General features: G+C 43.7%; 1 protein-coding gene across 1 annotated transcript in view; it reads left to right on the forward strand.

Annotated features, from left to right (window-relative positions):
• The window catches only part of ANP32B (acidic nuclear phosphoprotein 32 family member B), a 146,385-nt gene that overhangs the window by 73,923 nt on the left and 49,959 nt on the right, over positions 1–22,503 (forward strand). The window lies entirely within an intron of this gene.

Genomic DNA, 22,503 nt, shown 5'->3' on the forward strand with positions numbered 1-22,503 from the left:
TCTTATAACCCTTACCATATTTTCTATTTTATTTCCATTTGATTTTTTGCATTCCTAATTACTTTCCTAGCTTCTGTTAACTTTTCCAGATATTGTTGTCCATCTTCCTTTTTCTGAACCTCAAGAATTCTTACATAATCGTAATATTGAATTTACATTTCATGGATCAGAGTAATGTGTCCCTCATACTTTTCATCAGCCACTAGAAAGAAATTTCTCTTTATGCCCTTGAGCAATTGCTATTTGAGCTTCTTATGTTAAAATTTCCTTCGATGTGCACTATTACATATGCAGGGACTCATTTATTTTTACTGATCCAGCTCACTTGAGTAGAGGCGAGTTAGTGACTGGGATTCCAGATGTATCCACCTTCTCTAATGGAAGATGAAGCTTTGAAGTAATTACAGCTGCTGGCATTTACAGGGAAACATAAATGTGGACAAAAACAATACGGCCTTTCTACTCTGCCTATCCACAACTTAATCAGCTCTACAATTCCTACCACTCCTTCGGAGAGCCCCTGTGCTTGTGCCATGCTTTCTGGAATTCAGATACTGTCTTTGTCTCCACCACCTCCAGCACGGGAGGCTATTCATGCCTCCAGTACCTTTCAGTGAGGAAATTTCCTTAGACCACTCCTGACTATACATCCCTTTTGCCCTCATTCCAAAGCCCTCCTTTTGAAAGGGTTTTGTCTCCTGTGCAATGATATCTTGGAGGTATTTAAATGTCTATCTCATATCTCCCTTAACCTGCCTTTTTTCCAGGGTATACATGTTTAGATCTTAAATTCTATCCCCATACATTCTAAAACAAAGATCACTGATTATTTTAGTAACCACCCTCTGGACAGACTCCAGCTCCTTTTGAAAATGCGGTCTCTAATATTGTACACAGTATTCTGAATGAGGTCTTAGCCAGGTACTTTATACAGGAGAAATATCACCTCTTTCTGCTGCTGACCATTCCTTTCCCTATCCACCCAAACATTTTTATGTCGTCTGCTGTAGTCTTATCCACCTGTTTGGTCCCGCTTTTGTTTCATGCACAGAAGAATTTCACTTCCTATATCAGGGAAGACCAACTCCAGTCCTCAAGAGCCTCAAAAAGGTTTAGTTTAAAGATATTCACAATGAATATGCATGGGATAGACCTCCACTGTATATAAATCTATCTCATTAATATTCATTATGGATATCCTGAAAACTAGGCTTAAGGATTGGAGTTGGCCACTCCTCCCCTATGTTGTACTGGTCCCATGGGTTGATGCAGAATCAAACATTTGGGAATGCATTATTTTAGACTTAAATTTTAGCTGCCGGACTCTAGAACAGGGGTATGCAACTCTGGTTGTCGAGTGCTGCAAGCCGGTCAGAGTTTTGAGATATCTACAATTTAATATGTATGAAATGTATTTATGTGCAAATACATCTCATAAATATTCAGTATAGATATCTTGAAAATCAGACTGGCTTATGGCATTTCAGATTTAGAGTTGCCAGCCCTGCTGCAGACCATTCCTCATGCTTTGCTAGATCCCTCCTCATGTTTTCACCCCTAGGCAAAATTTAAAGCTTTGTGTACATGCCTTGATCCCACCCTCCCCACACACAGTTAAAAAAAAGTGTGCGTTTATAACAGATTTTACATGAAAAGGGACATTCAAAGTAGTGTCTTCTGAGGTAAAATTATCACTTACTACAACATGTATATTATATTTACATGCACTACTATGGTGCCAAGCAGAAAACCCTGCAAAAAAAAGACACTTGCAACCCATATGGTATTAAGCCTTTTGTAATGTGTATTGAATGCGGGCTTGGTCCTTAGAAAGCAATGTGTAAACTGAATTATTATATAGTAAACCTCCCATACCAAACTAGTGCTAACAGCACAACCCTATATGAAAGGGCAACACTGCAAATATTACACTAGGCCCTAAAACACCAGTACACCTCCTGTTAAGAAACCAGAACAAGGCAAACTGCTATAGCTAACTTACACAAAAAAAACTACACGCTAGAGTACCTAATCTCAGTCACACATGTGGAACACACAGACCCTTATCAAATATAGAATAGAGACCATTTTATATATATGTTTCTGTATTATATATATAATATAGAAACATGCAGACAAAAACTGAACTGGAAACCTTAAAAGCCCTAAAGCATCAAACAAAATCAAGAAATATAAATCGATGATAAAACCATACCAATAAAAAGAATAAACATTTAAAATCAGATAATGGAATAGAATAAATCTAATAATTAAAAACTCATAATTTTTTAAAATAGTTTCCAAATACTAATAAAATATTTCAAAACATCAGACACATTAACAACTAATAACTACAACTTTTTATAAGGATAAAAAAAATCTCCTGTTCTTCATAACAGAGAACTTTTGATTTCCAGATGCCTTGAGATTGTTGTGGCTTGGGGAGGGAGGGGGAGATGTTTGTGTGCAAACTTTCATCTCTCACTCGCTCACACACACACACGCTCGCACGCTCGCTCACACACACACACACACACGCTCCCTCACTTGCTCACACACACACACACATGCTCCCTCACTCACACACCATAGGAGCCAGCTCTGTGGGTGCTTGTGCACCCCCAATATTGTCTCCAGTACTCCTGTGCATCTGGAATTGAAAGCTCCATTTTTCAGGGCTGCGGGAGAGGGTAGGGTGGAAATACTTCTCTTTTCCTGCTCTTGCCTTCTGCTGCCGTCTCATGGCCCATGTCATCTCTCTAATGGCCCATTTGCCCACATGACCAAGGGGGCTGCAGGGAGATCAGAGAGTAGCAGCAGTTTAGGACGAGCAGGCTTCCTGCCTTTGGGCTGCCGTGAGGTGCAGTAGAGATGAGGGATGCAGATAGAGGAACTGGGAAAGAGGGACAGAGAAATTTGAGGAGGGTGAGAGAGATTCTGGGAGAACTGCTGGGGGATGGGATTAGATGTAAAGGGGAATACTGCTGGGAAGTTCTGGTTGAAGAACTGAAAAAGGGGATTCTGGCTAGGAGAGGATGAGAGACACTAATGGTGAAGCTGTTTGAGAGCAGTAGACAGATTTTAAAATGAGAGGGATTGAGGAAGGGGACATGGGCTCGGAGAAGGAAGAATAGGATACAAACTGAGAAAGAGAGAGAGGACCTGGACTGCGATACGCAGAGGAGTTGGCATAGGCTTAGGAAGGTGGTGGGTCGCCTTGACCTGTCCAGATTTTGGGCTGTTGTCCTGGAAATGTGGCTGCCACTGCTGGCGACACTGCATGACTTTCTGCCTGTTTTCGCACTGGTTTCCTGAGAGACATGTAGAACGGAGTGAGGATGCAGATACTTGCTGAGGGTGGAGCTTGGCTGCCCCTGGGAGGAGTGGTGAAGGTTTACCCCTCTCCCCTGTCCCATATACTCCTTTTCCAGTCTTATTCACCTCTGTCTTCATCTTGAGAGAGAAAAGGATTGGAGAAGAAGCTAAGAGGAGGGGAACTGATTAGGGACATAAAACAAGGGGGAAGGGTTGTGAGGATCATGGTGGAAGGAAGTGGGTAGAAATGGGAGAGGCGAAGGATAGAATTGGCAGGAGGGTTTCAGATTAAGAGGAGGTAAGAGAAGATAAAGTGTTGTGCAAATGCAGCTAGCTGATAGGATACATACTTGGAGCAAAAATAAATGATAAATCAGATGGCCAGAATGGAAAAACTCCCTTAAAAAATTGTTCCTCTTTGGCATCACCAAGAAGAGCTGCAGTTAGGGCTTGAATGGAAGGGGGACAGTGGGGGAACACCATTTCCCCTTATTCACAAAAATATTTATCAACGTATCATTCCCCTGTTATATCCTACAGGACACATTGGTTGTCTGTGGGATGTGGGGAGATGCTGGCTGCTGAGCCAGGTGGTGGAGTGGCCTATAAAGAGCTGCAGGGGATGGGGAGGAGGGGCAGTTCTAGAAAGAAAAAAAAAAAAGCGATGTACATGGATAGAACAGGGAAGTGATTGGTGCCTGTGAAGAAGGGAGAATCACAGATTGAAAGGAGGGCTGGGGTGTGAGGGTATTAGGTCTCTCCCTGATGAACCTTCAATCTTACACCCTCCCCTTAAGCACCTGCCTTTCAGCTGCATCTCTGACAGAGCATCTCCCTCTCTTGCCCTACTCAGTATCCACTGCACTCTTCTCTCCCCAAGTCCTGCACTCCCCTATCTTAATCTCCTTTCTGCAGTGCCCAGCATCCCTTCCCTCTGTCCCTCATCTCTCTCTTTTCCTCTCCCAGCAACCTCCTCTTTTTCTTCTCCACTCCCTGTTCAGCACATCAGCATCATCCCAATCTTTGCCCCTATTCTGCAGTGTCTGACATCCTCCCCCTGCAATCCCTACGTGCCCAGAATCCTCTCTCTACCTACCTAGCACCCTCTCTCCCCACCCTCTCATAGTTCTGTCTTCACATGTACCCATTCCCTTTTCTCTTTAGGTGCTGGAGGTTTCCTGGTCTTTTCCTGTTACCCCCTCCCCCCCCAATAAAATATTTTTTTTTGCAACCTAGGCAGTAGTAGCTTGGTTCACCTAATGGAAGAACCAGCTCTTGCTAAGCCTGCTAATGAAGGGAAGTCTAAGGAGTGGAGAGCATCGAAGGGAAGGGATGAACAAGGCCTCCAGAGGAGGGGAGCTGGCTGTGTAGAGATGGGAGGAGAACAGAAGTAGCTGGGTGCAGGGGATATAGGAGCAGGACAGGATTAAGGGAGAGTACGGAGAGGAGCAGATAGAAGCTTATTTAAACCCATTGCTTCCAAATAAAAAGTCAAAGGATGCCCATGCAGGAGATAGGAAGAAAAAAAGAAGTGCATTGGAAGTAAGGAGAGGAAGCGGAATAGAAGATAAGATGGCGAGAGAAGAAAATAGATTAGGAGAATGTGAGAGAAAAGGGGAGGTTAAGAGAGAAGTGGGCGGGTGACCTTGGGAGGCAGAGACTGTGTGTGGGCTGCGGGTGGGGGTTGAGTTGAGTTGGGGAGAAGAATGGTGGAACTTTGAGTGCTTCCATAGCGCTTGTTTTGGCCACATGACTCTTCCCCATGTTAATATTTACCTGCTTCTCTCTGGATATACAGGCTGGTCAGTCCAGCACATGTCCCACTGTGTGGGTTTTTTTTGTCCCTTTTTTTGCTTGGGTTGCTGTAATTTGTATTCAGTTCAGCATCCCTAATCATTTCACACATGCTGTGTCATGTGCGCGCATTCACACACCCTCACACATGCTCACGCGTATACTTTCACTCGGATATACATATGCTCACTTTCTCTCATTCACTTATGCTCAATCTCGAATACCTTTCAGATTTGCAGATTTTGGTATCATCTGCAAAAAGACAAATTGAAGGAAGTCTAACATGGAACAGATTTAGTTTTTGGGTACTTGACAGGTTCTTATGGCCTGGATTGGCCACTGTTGGAAACAGGATGCTGGGCTTGATGGACCTTTGGTCTGACCCAGTATGGAAACTTCTTATGTAGTTAAATAGTTCTTGATAGTCCTTCCACAATATTGCCTATGAAAATATTGAAGGACACCACTACTAAGTCCATTTTTTCTCAGAGTGAAGCCCTTTTACCACTATCCTTTGTTGCCTCCTACCTAGCTAGTTTCTCTCATTTTGGTGTGACTTTGTGACTAGTGGTTAGATTTTGCCTTATTCTTTAATTTGTTGGCTACCTCCCCTCTTGTATGTGTGAACTTAAATACACATACTTACTTATAAAGGTGTTCCTTAATGTCACTGTTGGATATGTTATATTTTTCCTGTATGTTTCTTTTTGGAAATTAAATTGAATAAATAAAAAGAAATGGTAGTGGGATGCGTGAAATGCCATTGGAGGTAAAAACAGTCAAGCCATCCTCAGATGATTTGCCAATCAGTCCAAGATAAGTTGATGAAGTTCTCCTGGGCCAACACGGCATGTTGTGATGTGGTTTGTAAAATACTGATGCCTAATGATTGATTTCTAGTCACTGCTTGAAATCGTTGTACCAGTAAAGCAGAGCAAGCCCTGCACCCTGTCCCCTTGTGTTCTCCCTCTCTTTTCTTTCCTTCCTCTCCCAGAACGCTGACATTTCTCCAGTGATGTATCACCATAACTACTTTTTACTGTGTTCAGCAAACATCACTGCAATGCAGTTATCTGGTATCAGGCTTGTAGGATCCTGGGATTTTTCTCACACTGGCACTAACATGGGAACCATTAAGAGTTGAGTCACATGCCTTTGGCATGATCTGAAGATTTGGGAGACAGGCAGCAGCAGTTCACTGTTTTTTGTTTTGGCTCAAGAGTTCCCATTTCTTTCAGTTTAGTCGGAACAAGTGCTGGAATTCTAGCAATATATTGCCTTCATTCACAATTTACCTGGGGATTCTGCCCCTGTTTGCAAGCCAATGCAATCATGTGCATGTTAAAACGGAGCGCTAGAATGGAGCGCACAGTTTAATGCACAGATTACAATTCTTTTAACTCTCCATACGGTAAAGCTTGCGCTATGCTAATGTATCGTGGGGGAGGCACAGACAGCAAAATGTGTATTCAGCACAGTCTGCACGCATGTTTTAAACCTGCAGGCTGTTAGAGCAGAGGGGGGCAAGTGGAGAAAGCGCTGAACTGTCTGATGTTTGGCTGGGAGGGGAGGAGGAGAGAACACCAGAACTCTTCAGTGAGTCCCTGAAAGGAGAGCGAAAGAAAAAAAAAAATCACAATGGTGCTAGAGACAAGAGGTGCTGTGAAGGCTGGTGCTGGAAAATAAAATATTAAGAAAACCCCTAAATCACAGCAACAGGAAGTTGCAAATTAAGTCAACGCACACCTCTGCACTGGGAGGCAATACTTAATGCCCTCGTTAGCATGGAGTTTCCATGTGAGGGCACTAAGCTGACTGCACATTTTCCAATGCACGTTTTCTGTGCTCAAAACTCCTTGCTGCATCAGCAGTAAGTCTTGTGCGCAGCAAATACGTGTTCAAGAGCAGGTAAAACTGTGCATTCGGCTGAACGCATCTTTTTGCAGCAGTCTGTTGATTAGACCTTTCCTCTCGCCGTGTCTAGTCCAGTCACTGCAGCAGAGGTCCTAAGGCCGGGTTCCGTGGCTCCTCGTGGAACCCTGTATCATGAGCTCTGTATACAGCCACCCAGGTATCCAAGCCACCGAAGGGACTGTGCCCAGCATCCGCTGATCTGGGAATCAAACTGGGAGCCTTCCACATGGCAAGCACACAGTGCCGTCACTGAGCCACCAGATTGATCTGCAGACAGAAAACGTTCATTGAAATCTAAGGGAAAGTGGAAAATGCCAGCCAAAAGGTGTTAGGGGCCAGGGAAATTTTCTTTTTTTTTTTTTAAACCTACATTTTTCTTCCCTCACTTCAATGTTTGTCCTATCTCCCTCCAGCCAGTATTCCCCCCACCTCACTATCTTTATATGGTCTTAACAATAAGGGGCAACCCTGAACCACATTCTCTCCTCTAGCTTGGGCCAGCCTCACCAGGTTCCGGGAAACAATTTGTCAGTGCCGGGGCAATTTGGTTCACAGGAATTTTACAACCCTGCATGTAGGGAGCAGAAACTGATCCCAGAAATGGAATAGTAGGCTGAGAACCCAGGAAGCCAGGGTTCAAATCCTGCTTGATTATTCCTTGGGACCATCACTTCACCCTCCATTATTACCTCAGGTATAAGCTTAGATTGTAAATTCTCTGGGAATAGGCAACACCTATAGTATCTGAATGTAATGTCACAAAAGGTGGAATGTACGTTCTTTCAAAATTAATGCTTAAGTTTCTGTGTGTTATCAGAACATTCTTGCATGACATATTTACTGCTACGTCTTGAAGGGATAATGAATATGGGATTAAAAAAAATGCCCGAAAACTCATTAACAAATGTAATTGTAGACAGTAGCTCAGCAGAGTTTAAGAGCACAGCTGCTTAGTTCTGGGGGAGTGCCAGCTTTACCCCAGCCGTGTAGAAGCCCCTTGTGTTGCTAGGATGCTGGCAACGTATTCTGCCCTACTTTTCTAGCCAGTCCATGCTGCTGTCTGTGAATTTCCTGCCGATGCTTCTTCCGTGAATATGGATATGCTTGTTCCAATCTAAGGAAAATGTGCTGGGGGTGGGATGGGTATGGATTGCCCTTGCTGTTATCTTGAGACTAGTGTAATTGGCTAAATCTTGTTCTTGAATTAAAATATATATTTTCATTTGATGTCATGGATGTTTTCTTTGTTTTTTAAATAGTTGAATATCTCAGAAGCTGTTTGGTACATAGAACAATTTGTTCCTTTTCAGATCAGATAGGATTTTCACTGGCCATCCATCATTCAGCCTCCTTGAGAGCATCACCGCAAATATATAAAGTAAATGTTTGTTTTTTTAGTTTCTAAAATACTAAAAACTTTTCTGTTGCTATGGGACCACTTTTTGAACATAAGAATTGCCCTGCTGGGCCAGTCCAAGGTCCATCCAGCCCAGCATCCTATCTCTAGCAGTGGCTAGTCTAGGTTGCAAGTATTCTGCAGATCCCATAAAGTAGATCTTATTGCTGTTGCTCATTTCCAGTGATAGTGGAAGGCTTATGAATAGAATCTATCCTCTGCCAATGAGAACAGGGAAGCACTCCTTAGAATTCCTAAGGTTAATGCCCTAGTTTCTGCCATTACCTGCAAGACAACCATACCGGTTGAAGGGGGACATCCCTAAGGAATGCCCAGGACAGGAATATTGAGAGAATTCTTAAGTAGGTCTTCTGTACCAACACGCTGGCCTTACAGGCTGCAATTTGTGATGGTTATGTGGCCCAAGCAGTGGTACATTGGAATCTGGATTCAGAGGAAACAAGGATAGAGTCAATGGTAGCATATTTAGCAGACCCCCCTGTATGACCTGATAAGATGACTTCCTAAGTGATGTCCATAGAAGTTGTATCAAGAAGACTGATATAGGTCTTAAATTGAGCAGCAGATGCAGTGTCCGAGGTCTGCTTTGGGAAGCTCCTCTTTAGCATCAACCTATTATTCAGGAAGAAACTGGGAATCAAAGCCCCAGAGGCTACCAGTAGATAGACTCAGAATAGTATGAGAAAGCTAAGGCATCAATGCTTCAGGGGCTTTCGGATAGGCAGATATGCTCAGCTTCAAAGCAGGAAATCTAGGGCCCAATTTTTTTCAGGGAGCCATGAAAACTTAGGGTGAAGCCACCACCGCCACAGGTTTAAGGCACCTTTCACAATGACATGCAACATGTACACTCGTGATAGTGCCAATGAGTGTACGCCTTCTAGGATACTATGTGGAGTGGACCTGGATTACATGGACCAGAGGGTCCTGGACATCATGAGGCAGAACTATGCACCCAATTGTGCAAGACAGGTGCCAAGCATGTTTGTAGTGTACATCGGTTTGTCTCTATTCAAAAGGGAAAGCTGTAAGTGGATCTTGGCTCAAGTTGCAGCTCCTTCAGGTTATTGTGACAGTAGCCCTATAGGAGAGGGGGCAGGGCATTTATTCAGTGTACTTTGTGGTATCAAAAAACAAAACAAAACAGAAAGCTCCTTCTGTCCAGTGCTGGATCTAAAGGTCAGTTAGTCCTTACAATTACACCTCATTCGAATTGAGACATTAAGAAAAGTGATGGCCTTAGTGAGGTAAGGGGTGTACTTGGTCTCTCTGGATCTGGCAAAGGCATGTTTTCATATTTGCATTCAGATCTCTCAACAAAGCCTTCTAAGCTTCTGTATATTGGGACAGGATTTTCATTTCCAGGCTCTGTCTTTTGGTCTAGCAACTGCAGTCAGGACTGTTCACGGTGGCCGAATGGGAGTATTTTTTATATTTATGTCATAGAACACTCCACACACACAATCTGGTAAAGCAAACAATTTACTAAATGTTGTAAATATATGGATAATGAATCAGCAAAGATAAGTAATATCAAAATGAATACAGTACCACAGTAAGCGGTACATAAATCAGTACAGGTAGATAGAATTAAATTAATATAGACAGAAATAAAGATGATAAATTATACAAAGGACACTTCCCTCATGTCTTCCCTCTACAAGCCAGTGTCCTTGAAATCCTGGAAGACTGCAAGCTTGGTGACCCCCAAAAGAACCAGCTGATTCACTTTTTGCTCTTTTGGACCATCCAAAGAAAGTGGGCAAATGAAATTCCTTATATATCTTATTTTTCAGGTCTGCAAGCCCTAGGTATTCTGTTTGCACTTTAACAAAAGATTTATACTACTCTTTAATCTTCCCAGTTGTTAAGGGACACCAGATGTTCCCTGGGGCAATCTTAACTCTTTATCAACTCATTGTTGCCAGGAAATCTCAGGAATGAAGAGAACAAAGACGACGATAGTGTCATGCCTTTATTCAATCCTTGTACTTAAATTATATGAATTATATTGATCCACAATCATCAATCATTAGAGCCTGTTCTGATCCATCACAAAGTCTATCTAGAATTATCTTCTTACAAAGACTTTCACCAAAGTTATGGTGATTGCCGCCCTTCGCAAACAAGATGATATAGTTCTGGACTGGCTCATAAGAGCCAAGTCGACATAAGAGAGCTGCAGGAGTTCGTCAACAGTGGCCCGGCTATTACAGCAGTTAGGATGGGTAATAAACCTTACCTGGAACCAGCTCAACTACTAGAATTTCTATGAGCTTGCTTCAGTACAAAGGTAGAAATAGTCATGTTGTCCCCCAACAGAGAGGCCAAGTTGATTGAAGGGGGTGCAGTCTTTTCATGGGATAGACTTACCCAGGGTGTGAGACTACTTCTAGCTATTTGGCCTCATGGCAGCAGCTCTTGTTTAAAATCTTGGGCAAGAGCCCATATGAGACCATTACAGCAGTCCTTCCTCTTGCGCTGGTCGCCTTTGTCCCAGGATTACCAGCATCATCTGCAAGTGCCTCCAGAGGTAAAAATTCTGGACTGGTGGTTGTGGCCAGCCAGTTTGCTAAGGATGATGTCTCTGGACTCCACCCCCCCCCCCCCCCCCCCCCCAATTGGGTTATAGCAACCATGGATGCTAGTGTGAAAGCTTGGGACCTCACTGCCAAAGCCAAGTGACCCAAGGACAGTGGACAAAAGAAGAAATGCAGTGCACAACAAAACAGGCTAGAGTCAAGAGCTATCAGGCCAGTGCTTCTGTACTTTCTCTCGCTGCTGAAGAGGAGAAAACAGGCTGATGTCAGACAATGCCACCATATGTAAGCAGGGGACCCACAGCCAGGCCTTAGCATAAGACTCAACCTAGCTGGCTAAATTGGCAGAAGCCAATCTTCTCTTGCTCTCAGCAGTCCATGTAGCAGGGAAAAACAACTTTCAGGCGACTTCCTCAGCTTGAACAGGCTGGACCCACAGGAGCGGGAGCTGAGTCCAGATGTCTTCCAGATGATATTGGATTGCTAGGAGTCCCTGGCAGCCGTTCTAATGGCAACAAGCTCATATGCCAAGGCAAATGTGTTCTTCAGTTGCAGGGCAGATTCTGGCTCCAGCAGCATAAACGCTCTTAATGGGCATATGCCACAGAACAGCCCATGGTATCTCTTCTCACCGTGGCCATTGGTGAGCAGGACAATTAAAAAGAATAGAGGGCCACTTGTCCTTAGTATTACTAGTGGTTCCAGATTTGCCAAGGAGGCCTTAGTATGCGGACTTAGTGAAACTGTTGATAGAAACTCACTACACTTTCCCAAAGAACATGGCTGCCTCTGGCAAGATCCAGTGCTAATGGAGGATCCAGGACCATGCTCATGGTTAGACGGGCCCTGGCAGGCCTGCAAGCCCACTCGAGACTACAAGCAGCTTCATGGATCAAAGCAACTGCAATATCTCTGGATGAAATTGGCAGGGCCGACACATGATTCTCCGTGCACACATTCACAAAATGCTACAGGTTGGATGTGCAGGCCAATCCAGACTCTGCCTTTGGAGTGAGTATTGAGGATGACCTTGTCGTCTTCCCACTCCAGCAAGGGGAGGCTTAGATAACTCCCATATGTAATGACTGGTCAAGCAGGAAGATGAGGAAGGTTATTCTTACCTGATAATTTTCTTTCCTTGAATCCTGCTAGATGAATTTAGATCCTGCCTAGGAAGAAAAGGGTGATGAGGTTGTGGGCCTAGGGGCAGAATGTGTGGTACCTTGATAGCACTTTCCATTTTCTGCCTTTTCTCCTTGCCTATAATCTTGCTTGTAGTAGAGATGCCAATGTGGACACTGTGGGGGCATTTTGTGGTCACAGAGCTTTGACAGGCTACTGGGATTGGACCAAAACTCCGCGCCGCCCCCCCCCCCCCCCCCTTATAAGCTGTAACATGCTGCCGATCACAGGGTGCTGCAATTGGTGTCTTGTACCTCACAGTTCTGGGTCCAGCGCTATGTCCTGCGACCTGCTGGGGCCTTCTTGTGGGGTTCCTGGCATCCTGCTGCTCCAAGGGAGGAGGAATAGCCTAGTGGGTAGAGCAGTGGGCTACGAACCAGGAGGCCAGGGTTCGAGGCCCGCTGTTGCTCCTTGTGACCTTGGGCAAGTCACTTTACCCTCCATTGCCTCAGGTACAAACTTATATTGTAAGCCCTCTGGGGATAGGGAAATACCTACAGTACCTGAATGTAAACCGATGTGATATCTCAGATCGAATGTCGGTATATAAATAATAAATAAATAAATGTAAGGGCATGTAAAAACTCATCAGCTTTATAGGGCCAACTTCCAGGATTTCCTGTGATGTGGACTGATGACATCGACATTGCTGTAACATAAAAGGACGCTCACTCTTGGGTAGGTGCCTGAACAACAAGCTCTTCCTCTTTCTTCCTCTGTCTTTGGCTGTTCCTGATTCTGACCTTAGATAGTCTGCTGCCTGCCCTGATCCTTCCTTGTCTTTTGTTTCTGTGCAGACTCTGCCTGCTTCGACCTTTGCCTGCTTGACCACGTCTCAGCCTCATGATTCTGCACTGTGTCTTGGCCTTGTCTGTCAGCTGTCCCAGGGTCCATTATATAAGCCCAGAGTGAGATCATAAGAGATATATCCTCTGTCTCCATCAGCTGTAAGGGAGAGAAAATCCCAGATATAATGAATGGTCTAGCAGGACTATAAAGAGAGAAAAATTATCAAGTGAGAGTACATTTAACCTTATTTACCCATTCCACCTTACTCATGATTTTATAAACTTCTATGATGTCCTGTTAGCAGTCTCTTTTGCAAGTTGAAGAGCCCTAGCCTGCATAGCCTCTCATCGAGAGATGTTCATCCCCATTATCATTTTTACCTTCCTCTGCACCTTTCCTAGTTCTGCTATGCCTTTATTTTTTAACTTATTTAACACTTTTCAAAAATATACAACAAAACAATTGTTACACAAGAACAATATAAATGCCATAAACAAATTACAGAAGAAAACTTGCATTAACAATATAAAGAAACAAAATTATAGTTATATTTTGGGGTTATTGTATCTCAATAAGCCATGCTGACAGGATGATCTGTACGGGTATCCTCCAATTCCACCAATGTCAAAGACTTTGTTGAAGCTTTGCGAAGACAAAGGGACTATGATCCTCATAGCCCCCAGTTGGTTGAGACATGTCTGGTTTCTACTCCTCCAGGAGATGTCCATCAGGAAACCGATCAGAGTGGGGACTTCCCACCTTGGATTGGAGCAGGTTGCAGCATCCCAATCTCCAGGCCATCGTTCACAGCCTGGATGTTGAGAGGCTGATACTAGAACTGCTTGATCTCTTGGAAGGTGTGTCTTAGCTCCTGGGGTCTTCCAGAAAGCTTTCCACATGAAAATTCTATGCACGGAATTGGAAGAGGTTTGCAGTGTGGTGTGAGCAGGAGGCCCCAGGTCCTTTCTCTTGCTCCACCCAAAAACTTCTTGATGGTCTTCTACACCTTTTGGAGGTCAGTCTGAAAACTCCGTTAGAGTTTACCTGATTGCGATTGGTGCATATCACCATGGTGTAGAAGGTAAGCCCATCTCTGTGCAGCCTATAGTTGTACGATGTACGATTCATGCGAATGTCTTCTCCCTTAAGGCTTCCTGGAGTGTTCTGGGACCTCATTGTGGTTATAGTTCAGCTAATGAAAGCTCCCTTTGAGCCTCTGTGCTCCTGTGATCTGAAGTACCTGATCTGGAAGGTCATACTTTTGGTGGTGGTCATGTTAGCTCACAGGGTCAGTGAGCTCATGCCTTAGCGACTTATCCACCTTGATATTCAGCACACACTTTATTTTCCTGCCTAAAATGGTGTCTTGACTTCCATCTTCAACAGTCCATCGTCCTTCCAACATTTTTCACAGGCCCCATTCGCACCAAGGCGAATGAGCCCTGCACAGTTTGGACTGCAAAAGAGCCTTAGCTTTCTATCTGGAGTGGACAGAAGCTCATAGATAGTCCACCCAACTTTTTGTTTCTTTTGATCAAAACAAGTTTGGGATCGCCGTTGCCAAGCAGATGCTTTCCGGTTGGCTAGCAGACTACATCTCCTGTAATGCCTAGGCGGGATTGTATCTTGGGAGCCTTGGCATGGCTCATTCTATTGAAGCCATGGCAGCGTCAGTGCCTATTTGCAAGCAATCCCCATGGAGGAGATCTGCAGAGCTGCGACATGGAGCTTAATCCAATCTTTCACATCACATTACTGTTTGGATAGGGATAGCTAATGTAACAGTTGGTTTGGCCAGTCTGTCTTTCAGATGTGCAGAACCCAACTCTATTCCCGCCTAGGGCCCGTTCTTTCTGTTCAGGATGCAACCCGCCTTGTTACTAACAACGCTGTTAATTGTTGTGCCCGTTTGTACTTATTTGGTATTTTGTTTGTCCTCTTTTATGTTGGGGGGGGCGACCTGTAGCAAGGGATTCACCTATGTGTGAGGACTGCTGTCCTGCTTCTCCTCGGAGAAAAAAAAATGTACTTACCTGTAACAAGTGTTCTCAGAGGACAGCAAGATGTCAATCCTCACGAAACCCGCCCGCCATCCCGCAGAGTTGAGTTACCAATTCATGGGTTCTTCTTTTCATTTTTCGTACCTCAGTTCTATGTTATAAGATTGAGGGGACCCACTATGGATGAGTGGTATAATGGCTCAGTCAAGTTTCTAGAAAGTGTGACAGAATTTTCCCGTGCCCGTCTCCATCCAATGATGTCATCCATGCAAGAGTCCTGATATCCTACTATCCTCAGGGAAAACACCTGTTACAAGTAAGCAGCTGTGCTTTATCTGGGTTTCCAAAATGGTATTTTTAAACAGTTTCCATGCAAAGTTTCAAGGCTTGCAGCTGCTCCTTTTAGTTTTTTTCTGACTTATTTATTTATTTATTTTATTTATTTCAGATTTTTATATACCGGCATTCGAGACAGCAGTCACATCGGGCTGGTTCACATAAAACAGGGGTGCATAGTAAACATAACTATAACAATGGTGCGGAAAAGACAGTTACATATAACAAGGTGATAAGAACTTGGCTGAGAAGGAAGAGAAAGGACAGGTTATAATTCACACAGGTAAACGATAGAAGATAAGGTTAACCATGGAGTAGTAGGAGAATAGTTAACCATGTTGGAGATTAGTTAACCATGGTGTAGTTGGATATTAGGGGTGGCTTGGAGGTGTTCGATCAATTGGCCTCCGGGAAAGCTTGTGTGAATATCCAGGTCTTTAGTCTTTTTTTGAAGGTTGAGATGCATGGTTCTGTTCTGATGTTTGAGGGGATGGAATTCCATAACGGTGGAATGGCTGTAGAGAAAGCCCGGTCTCTTAGTGTGCAGAGTCTGGTGGATTTGGACGGTGGTACCTGTAGCGATCCCTTGTATGCATCTCTTGTCGGTCTTGACGAATTGTGTAGTCGGAGAGGGATCTGTAGGTCAATGGGAGCCAGTTGGTGTATGTTTTTGTATGTGGTAAGAATGGCCTTGTATATTATTCTAAAGTGTATAGGTAGCCAATGGAGGCTCTTTAGAATAGGGGTTATGTGGTCCCTTCTCCTGGTATTTGTCAGAATTCGTGCCGCTGCATTTTGCACCATCTGAAGCGGTTTGGTGTATGAAGCGGGAAGGCCAAGTAGGATGGTGTTACAATAGTCTAATTTTGAAAAAATGATTGCTTGTAGAATAGTTCTGAAATCTTGGGCATGGAAAAGCGGTCTAATTCTTTTCAGCACTTGTAGTTGGTAGAAACAGTCTTTGGTGGTTTTATTAATAGTGGCTTTGAAATTCAGGCGATTATCAATTAGGACTCCTAGGTCTCTCACTTGTGTGATTGTTGGCGTGGCTTGATGTGCGGAGGTGATGGTGCTGTTTTCTGAGGCGATGAGCAGGAGTTCAGTTTTGCCGGAATTTAATACCAGGTTTAGGCTGGTGAGGAGGAGTTTAATTTTTTTGAAGGCATGTATCCCAGTAAGCCAGAGTTTTTGTGAAGGAATCCTTAATGGGTATCAGGACCTGGATATCGTCCGCGTAAAGGAAGTGTTTGAGGTTGAGGTCGGTGAGAAGTTGGCATAACGGTATGAGGTAAATGTTAAATAAAGTAGGAGACAGGGAGGACCCCTGTGGGACTCCTACTGACGACGGGTGTTGAGAGGATTCTTTGTTCTGTATCTTGACCTTGTATCCTCTATTGCTGAGAAATGGTATGAACCAAGATAGAGCTGTGCCTGAGATACCTATGGAGGCTAACTGTTTAATGAGTAATGAATGATTGACGGTGTCAAAGGCTGAGGACAGGTCCAGAAGGATCAGTAAAAAGGCTTGACCTTTATCGAGGCCCAGGATGAGGTGATCTGTTAAGGAAATGAGGAGAGACTCCGTGCTTAGTGATTTGCGGAAACTGTATTGTGATGGGAATAGGAGGTTGTTTTCTTCAATGTAGTTTGAGAGTCGGGTGTTCACCAATTTCTCCATAATCTTGGCTATGAAGGGGAGGTTGGCGATCGGACGGTAGTTGTTTGGGTCATTAGGATCTAGATTAGGTTTCTTGAGTAGTGGTTTTAGAGAGGCCAATTTTAGGTCATCTGGGTAAGATCCTTGTGTTATTGAGCAATTTATGATGTCTGACAGGGATTTGGAGATGGAGTCAGGAATTGATAGAAGCAATTTCGAGGGAATGTGGTCCGAAGGGTGAGAAGATGGTTTCATTTTCCGTAGTATACCTTGGATTTCAATGGAAGAAGTAAGTTCCAGTTCTTCTAAGCGGGAATTTTTGAAGGTGTTCTGAGGTGGTGTTGAAGTAGATGCGGTGTTAGGGGACAGTTGAGTTAGAAGTTTGCTGATTTTGTTGTTGAAAAATAGCGCTAGTTCTTCCGCTTTAGCTTTGGCTTGGTTGGGAGCGATTTCTGAAGGGTTTATTTGAGTGAGGTTAGAGACGTAGCTAAAGAGGGCTTTAGCGTCGAAGATTAGGTGGTGGATCTTGGATCTTGGACTTAATTTCTTCATTCTATTATAGTCTCCCTTTTTAAAGTTACATGCTATTGTAGTAGTTTTATTTAGTGTCCTCCCTCAGGGTTTGTCAAATTTGATTGTATTTTGATCACTATTGCTTATCAGTCCCACCACAGTAACCCTTTCTATCAGGTCGTTCATTCCCCTGAGGTCTAGATCTAAAGTAGCTGCCCATCTGATGAGTTCTAAGTCCAGTTGCTCCATGAAGCAATCATTTATGGCATCTAGAAACTTAACCTTTCTAGCATGTCCCTATGAGACAGTGACCCAATCAGTACCAGGGTAATTGAAATTTCCCATTATTATTGTGTTGCTAAAATTATTTTTTAAACCTATTTATTTATTTATTTGTTTGTGGGCTTTTAATATACCGATATTCGTAGGTCACATCATACCGGTTCACAATCAACTCATGGAGAAAAGAAAAGGAAATTACAAATAACAGGGAGGGGGAGGGGGAGCAGAGAAGGAAAAGGGAGAGAGGGGGGCCGGGTGAAAGCAAGCGCTTAAGGAGCGTGAATAATAGAAGTATGAGTGAGTGAGATAAAGTACATAGGAACTGTAATAACAGTATTAACAAGTCATAACATTTCAATAAATTACATAATCAGCATATTCTTGAGATACATCATTGTAGGAGGGTGATATAGCAAGACGCAGTAGGGAGGGAGCAGGAGAGTATAGGTTTGATTGGCATCAGGGTAGGCCTGCAGGAAGAGCCATGTTTTGATGCCTTTTTTGAAGTTGGGTAAAGAGGGTTCAAGGCGGAGAGAGGTGGGGAGTGAATTCCATAAGGTGGGGCCAGCGATGGTAAATGCTCTTTCTCTGGTGAGGGAGAGATGAGCAGTTTTGAGAGGTGGGGTGTGGAGGGTGCCAGCAAAGGTGGCTCTAGAAGGCCGATTGGAGGCACGGAAACGTGGCATTTCCTTGAGCCATGCAGGGTTGTTTTTGATAGCACATTATGAAGAACGGTGAGGGTTTTGTATTTTATACGGAAAGGGATGGGAAGCCAGTGCAGGTCTTTTAGAACTGGGGTGATGTGTTCTCTTTTGCGGATGTCAGTGATGATTCTTGCAATGGAGTTCTGCAGGATTTGTAAGGGTTTGATAGAAGAGTAAGGGAGACCTAGAAGGAGGGAGTTGCAGTAGTCCAATTTAGATAGGATGGTGGACTGCAAAACTAGATGGAAGTCTTGGGTGTGGAGGAGGGGTTTTAGTTTTTTGAGAATGTGTAGTTTAAAGAAACCCCCTTTTAGTAGTGCTTTGATATGGGGTTTAAAATTAAGGTGTTGGTCTAATACAACACCTAGGTCTCTTACAGATGGCAAGAGGGGGTGGCAAGATGGCAAGGGAGGGTGGGAAGGGGTAGGAAATTTGGATGAGGCTTGAGATGTGAGTTCAGGATTGTTAGATATGAGGAGGATTTCTGTTTTTGTTGCATTAAGTGCAAGCTTGAGGTTGGCTAAGAGGACGTTGATGGAGGCTAAGCAGGAGTCCCAGAAATGCAGTGTGTCTTTGAGGGTTTTTTGAATGGGGATGAGGATCTGCACATCATCCGCGTATAAGAAGTTGAGCCCTAGGTCAGAGAGTAGGTGGCAGAGGGGGAGGAGATAGATGTTGAAAAGGGTGGAGGATAGGGAGGATCCGTGGGGAACACCTTGCATGAGGGGGATGTGAGGGGACTCAGAGTGGTCAATTTTAACTAGGTATTCTCTGTGGGTGAGGAAGGAGGTGAACCAAGCGAGTACTGTGCCGGACATGCCAATATCTGACAGCAGGGATAGAAGGATTTGGTGGTTGACTGTGTTGAAAGCAGCCGAAATATCTAGTATGGCGAGTAGATATGAGTTTCCTTGGTCTAAGCCTATGTGATTTGTATTAGTGATTGCTAAAGGAGGTTTTCCATGTTACGACCTTTACGGAAGCCAAATTGAGATGGGTGCAAGATGTTATGGTCTTCAAGGTAGTCAGAGAGTTGTGCATTGACTACCTTTTCAAGGATGTTGGATATAGGCTGGTAGTTGGAAGGGTCGTTGGCGTCTAAGGTGAGTTTTTTAAGGAGGGGCTTGACGATAGCAAGTTTCAGGGGGTCTGGAACTTTGCCAAATGTAAGTGAGCAGTTGATTAGGTCCGCAAGGAGTTTGGATATGGAAGTGGGTATGGAGAGGAGGGTTTTAGAGGGGATGGTGTCAGCATTGTGGGATGCAGGTTTCATCTTTTTTAGTACAGTTTCTATATCCAGGGTAGAAGTATTGTCGAAGGAGTGAAAGGTGATTCCATTGGCTTTAGTAGGTAGGGGAGAGGTGGATGAGGGCTTGGTGATGAATCGAAGGAGAATATTGTCAATTTTATTCTGGAAATATTTAGCAAGTTCAACACATTTCTCATTAGAATTTTCTTCCTGGGAGTTGGGGAGGGAGGGCTTAGTGAGCTCGAGGGGTGCCTCCTGAGGTACTAGATTTGGAATCTGATTCGGAGGTATTGTTCCTGGAGTTTTTGTTACTGTATAAGGCCTTCCTAGCTAGGAAGGGGTTGCTGCAAAAGGGTAGGCCCCGGGGTTTAGTACAAAAGGTCCCTTCCCCGAATGAGACCCCTTGGTGGTGGGGGGGGGGGGGGAGTACAGTCCTGTCCCAGCTGAAGAAGAGAGAGGGAGATCCTGAACTGGATTCGGACCTGAAGTCGGTAGCTTCAGAGAGAGATGGGAAGGAAGGTCCTTTGTAGGACCTCAACGGGGATGAGGACAGGGAGAAGGATCCTTCGGAAGAGGGTGAAACCCCAGTGGCAGAAGGGGACGATCCGAAAGTAGTGCATTTCTTTAGAAGAGAAAAGTTACACGGCATGACTTCATAGGTTCGAGTACAGCTGAGAATTAAAGGAAACTAGCAGACTCGGACCATGAAGGAGGATCTCATAATACATGGACTTAGGAGTCCCACTAAGGCATTTCCCTTTCATCAGACAGTTAAAGCCTTTGTGTTTAGGGAATGGGATATTCCAGGTGGCGAGACTATATCCGTTGCCTGAGGACGTTTTGGATCTTTTAAAGCTGCCCAAGGTGGATATCTTAGTTTCAGCAACTTTTAAAAGATAGTGGTCTTACTAAGACCGCTGTCTTGCTCAAGGGCTGTGCGGCCCTTAGAGATTCCAAGGATTGGAAGATGGAAATTCTTCTCAAAAAGATGTTTGAGATTTCAGCCTTGAAGTTCTGGGTTGCAGTTAGTAGTAGTTTCATGACTTGTGCCTGTTTACGCAGAGTATAGCAGATTCCAGTAGCATGGTGATGCTTTATAATTTTGGTGCAGTCATTTTATTTCTAACCAAAAGTACATTGATGTTTTCTGTGTATTTTCTAAATATTCTTGTTTTGTTGTAGGTTGCTGGTTCTCTGTATTTAAACATTTTGTAAATGGTTCTATATCATCACAAACCTACTCCCACTCAGTTATTATTTCCTGCGGTGTCAGGGATTTGATAAGTCTGCTAGCATCTGAAGTTGAGTTGGAGAACAGGTGGGTGCCATCCATAGCCAGCATGTGAGGTTCTGCTAATATATGTAAACCACCAAAGCAAGGCTCAGGTGATTTACTGGTGAGCAGAACCCCTGAGTTACCAGTAGAGACCAGTCACGGATGATTGCAGATTTGTCATTGTTGTCAAAGCCAGGTATGAACCAGTGGGCGTGACTTGGTTATGTTAGTATGTTGGCTTCATGATTTATGTGAAATAGTGTTTGCATGAAGTTGCCTGTGAGGTTTATATGATGGGGAAGACTTGAAGGTGTGGGGAATAACCTTTATATTTAGATTCTGACCACGTTGCATCCCAGGCAGGTCTTTTGTCTTTGCAATGTCATTATTCTTCTTGAAGAGCATACTTATTCAATTTTATTGTTTGCACTTATATGCCATCTTTTTTTCAGTACTAGACTCAGTGATTCACAGCAGATAGAAACTATACAATTTCAAATGCAAACACATAAAATATATAAAACACTGTTTCAGCATACAAGTACATCAAGGCATCAAAATTAAAATATTGTATTGTAAAATACCATAAAGATACATTAGGAATTCCAAAACAAACCCAACCTCCTTCGAAGAACCCCACCCTTACCAGTCACTCTCTCTCAAAGCAGGCTAGAGTCCCGACGACTCTAGAAGGGGCCCAGCGAAGTTGAATGGCTCCCAAGGGGCTTGATCTCCTTGGAATGTGACCCTTTGGTGCCCACTTGCTGTCCCCTGCTGGCATTGGTCTCCAGAGCTCGGGTGGATGAGCGCCTCGCTGCAGAGCCAAGGTCCTGCAGTAGTGAATAAAGATGCTGGGGGGAGGGTTTAGTGAGAAAAAGGAACAGGAACAATAGTTGATATTCTGGGGACCATCTAAGATGTTTATTATCCTTGGGTCTTCCATCAGCTTAATAAAAATCAAGAGACAGGCAGGCAGAACACAAGGAAAATAGAAAACAATTATTCGGACATTGTCGTGGAATATGTGTATTATAAGTGAAATGACAGGACAGACCAAATTGTACGTGTTTGCAGGGGTAACTGTTCTTGAAACATTAGTGTTAACTTTGTTTACTGTTCATTACAATATCTATTTAAAATTACAAAATTTATAACACATTATTTCTATCTTTGCCTGAGTTTTCTTTATCTTCATATGGTTCTCAGGTTTTCTTCTCTACTGTATTCTAGCAGTCTGAAAATTCTCTTTCCAGTTCTTAATCACCTCTTGACTTTTCTTTTGTCTTATCCATTCATATCTTCACTATTTTGTCTACCTTCAGTTTCCATGGCTTTCCCTCTCTGTCTCCTTACCACAGCCTTCTATTGGTCCTCCTCAGTTTTTTTTGGCCATTTCCTTCTTCCATCTCTGTCATTTACCCCACTAAAACTCTCTACCTGTCTCATACCTATTTAAGGACTCCTTCCAGAATGCCATCTTCTCACTGTCCTATGTCTCGCCTAGGGCTCCATCTTTTCTGTCTGTCACCCTTCCT

The sequence above is a fragment of the Rhinatrema bivittatum genome, chromosome 1 (assembly GCF_901001135.1).
Source record: "Rhinatrema bivittatum chromosome 1, aRhiBiv1.1, whole genome shotgun sequence".
Lineage (NCBI taxonomy): Eukaryota > Metazoa > Chordata > Amphibia > Gymnophiona > Rhinatrematidae > Rhinatrema > Rhinatrema bivittatum.